The sequence below is a fragment of the Tupaia chinensis genome, unplaced genomic scaffold (assembly GCF_000334495.1).
Source record: "Tupaia chinensis unplaced genomic scaffold, TupChi_1.0 Scaffold149184_1, whole genome shotgun sequence".
NCBI lineage: Eukaryota > Metazoa > Chordata > Mammalia > Scandentia > Tupaiidae > Tupaia > Tupaia belangeri.
In genome coordinates, this window is record NW_006209032.1 from 1336313 (window position 1) to 1339897 (window position 3585).

General features: G+C 45.1%; 1 protein-coding gene across 2 annotated transcripts in view; it reads left to right on the top strand.

Annotated features, from left to right (window-relative positions):
• Positions 1–8: 8 nt before the first annotated feature.
• IP6K2 (inositol hexakisphosphate kinase 2) overlaps positions 9–3585 on the top strand; it is a 27088-nt gene continuing 23511 nt past the window's right edge. The window contains exon 1 of one of the 2 annotated variants that reach the window (XM_006170994.1): positions 9–76. The gene's annotated coding sequence lies outside the window, so the exon portion shown is untranslated. Of the gene's footprint in view, positions 77–814; positions 975–3585 lie in introns of those variants that run through there. The other variant, XM_006170997.3, reaches the window with a different exon arrangement.

Genomic DNA, 3585 nt, shown 5'->3' on the forward strand with positions numbered 1-3585 from the left:
CCGAGCCGGCCCCAGCCATTTGGGTGGGAGAGAAACAATAGCGCGGAAGCGCCGCGGGACTGGGCTGAAGCAGCAGGTAACGCCCGCCTGACCGGGCCCGAGACCCTGTCGCCTCGGGAGCTCTGAGGAAAGGTTTTTCCAGGCTTTTGCCGAGCAGAGTCTCTGGTCATTGGGGGGTCTCTCCCGATTATTTGGGGAAGGGGAGTGTCGCGATTACTGTGGGAGCGGTTTCTCCGGTCTTTGTGGAGCCAGATTTCCCCGGGTCATTTGGGGGGGGTTGGTTCTAAAGGTTCCTGTGGGGAGAAGCTCTAAAAAAGTTTTGGGGGAGCAGAACCTTCCCTGGTCATTGGAGGGCGCCTTCGGATTTGTGTGTGTGTGTGGGGGGTCGGTCTCCCCGGTCATTGAGAGGTCTCCCCCCGCGTCTTTGGGATGAAGCAGGATGTCCGGCGTCTGAGGGGTCTCCCCAGGTCTCAGGCGGCTTATTGAGGGGGGCGGTCTCCTTGGAGGGGTCACCCCAGCGCTTCAGGTAGTGTTACCTGGGGCTGGGAGAGGTGCAGCCATTTTGGGTGTCGAACGCCAGTCGCCCGTCAGCTGGTGTTTGATGGGGGAGTCTGCACACCTAGCAGGATGTCGGGAAAATGTCTTCGAATGGCCCCGAGGATGCCTTCTTCATAGTGATAGTTCCACCCTGAGCGGAGCTTCCATGTCTTTCCCATTGGATTTCAGGCTGCATTCTAATGACTTTGTTCATTTCAGGATTTTATTTGGTCTTATGCGTCCAGAAAGATGCACCAGCAGAAAAATGAGTGAAAATACAATGTATAGAGATTTAATGCTCTTCAATGCCAGGAGAACTAGAACGGGTCACTGCTTGGATTGAAATATTTTGGTAGCCAAAGGGACATAGAACAAGAATAAAGTAAAATTATCCCGAAGAATAGTTTTAAGGAAAAGTACTGAAACTTTTAAGAGAGGTGAGAAAAGTGTTGCAGATCACCAGTTCCATGATATATATACATATATATGTATATATATTTTAAATAAGGGACCATTATTACAGTAATTTTGTAGAATTCTAGTATTTAAAATGTTTGCTGTATTTGCATTTTCAGCCAGGTAACATTTTAAGTGGACTAAGATGCTTATTTACCTAGGCTGTTGCTGTGAGGTTTGTGAAATTACACCCTTGAACTTGGTGTGAAATATTTAAAGAGAAGTTGCAGGTGCTTGCTTTAAGTTTTGCCATGCTGCTTCGATTTAGAAATGACAAAGTGAATATTTTATCATATTTGACGTAATAGGCCAGTTGATCTCTTAGCAACATTTTATTTGGACAGGAAAATGGGTTGAACTATTAATTGTCTCAATTTCCAGACCAGGTTTCCCTGCTTTGTGACTTTAGAGTAGATTCACAAGTATTGTTACAAGTCAGATGGATAAGAATGAGGACAAGGGGCCAGCAGGTGGCGTGGTGGTCAAGGGCACTGGATTCCCATATGGCCAACTGCGGTTTGAGTCCGGGGACCTGGTGGCTTACTTTCTCACTTTCCCTCTCTCTCTCTCTGGTCAAAATAAAATAAATAAAGTTAAATAAAATAATTTTTAAAAAAGGACTAGGACGATAATTGACCAAATAGTAGAAACCAGTTTTGCAGATACAGTAGACTTCCTTTGTGCTTCTAAGGTTGTTGGTGGCAGGTAAGTACACTGTATACCAGCCTGGTATCTGAACAGCGGCCAGGAAGGAGGGCCAGGAAGGAGCAACCTCGGCCAGTCTCCCTTGCTTAGGGATGCCAGAGCCTTCTGTAAGCTCCAGAGATGCCACTAGTATCTAGGCAACAGGGATGAGCCTGAGCCTCCCTGAGGCCAGGTTGTGGAGGTGAAAATTTTCCATTGTTTGGCTCACAAAGAGGACTTACTGGGGAAGAATGTTCCCTTTAACTGAAGTTATTTTACTGAGTGGGGTAACCACCTTAAGAAACAAAGAAAACTAATTTTTGTACATAGAAAAGTAGCAGATTATTATGTGATTACATTCTAAAGCTACTTTTGTTTTTTAAAACAGTTCTTGCCTATTTGTTTATGGTATAAAAATAACAAATAGTTGGGACCAGCAGTTAGCATAATGACTATGTTGCTGGACTCCCATGTAGTCGACCGTGGTTCAAGTCCTGGACCCGGTGGCTTAAGCTCACGCCAGGCGCATGTGCGTGCGTGCCCAAGATCCCAAGAGGGGAATGGAGGAGAAGGGATTGCAGCATGGCCATCCCCCCTGGGGGGTGATTTCCTTCTTTCTGTCTCTGTCTGGCGAGCGCACGTGCCCTGTAGCAAAAATCTCTTTAAAAAATAAATAAATAACAAATAACAAATAGTAGTAGTGGTTTGTAGCATATTGTGATGACCAAGGAAATATCTCTTTTTCCAAAAATTGAACTTAGAGTCCACCTCAGAGTTTGAAAAAAAGATAGTCTGAAATGACTAGTCTGCTTGGGTCTTTCACTGTCACTAGCTTCAGTGGTTACTGACTGCTGGACAGTCATGTTTCATCTACATTCTATGCCCACCTCTTCACTGCTTCCACCTCTAAGTAAAAAGGAAACTGAGTTTTTAAAGAACCATTCCAGTAATGTTATTTTATTCATAAATATTTCAGTGTTTATCCCTTAGAGATGCAGAGCTAGCCACAGAATTTACAATACCATTATTCTACCCCAGAAAACAATGGTAATTCTTTAGCTCTTTTTCCCTTAAGTCATGTTTCAGTGTCTTTAATTATCTTATTAGTAGTTTTTAAAACAGTTGGCTTGTTCAAATTAGGATCCAAATAAGGTCTGCACATTGCATTTGATGAAAATGGTGCCCTTTTTTTGAGGGGGATGCTATTAGGAATGTGCCAGAGGCCAGAGAGAGACATAGAGGTTAGGGGGAGTGAGAGAGCACACTCATGGTGCAATCCCTTCTCCATTTTCCTCTCTGGGTTTTGGGCATGCACACACCTGTGCTAGGTGTGTTTTTCAAGCTGGCAATCCTGGACTTGAACTGTGTAGTTGGCTATGTGGGATCGTCACCTTAACCACCGACTGCCCCCAAAATGGCTCTTTGCTCTCAAATTTGTACGCGCTTGCTCTGTTTTTTTCTTTTTTTTCTTTTTAATTTAACAGTTGAAACTGTGGTGGTTTGTCTTGTGAAGTTTCCCATATGCTTGTTTTTGCTGATCACTTCATGTGCTTGAGACCTTTTGGCTCATGGGGCTAAGTTTGAAAGGATCACTCTTGACTTAAGGGCAAAGAAGTTGAGAAGAAACTAACTACCAAGCCTCATTTAAAAATGAACCCCTGGGGGGAACCAGCAGTTAGCATAATGGCTATATCGCTGGACTCCCACGTGGTCGACTGTGGTTCGCGTCCTGGACCCGGTGATTAAAACTCACACCGGGCGCATGTGCGTGCATGCCCAGGATCCCGAGAGGAGAATGGAGGAGAGGGGATTGCTGCATGACCATCCCCCCTGGGGGGTGATTTCTCACTTTCTGTCTCTATGTCTCTGTCTGTCTGTCTGGCGAGTGCACGCGCCCTATGGCAAAAA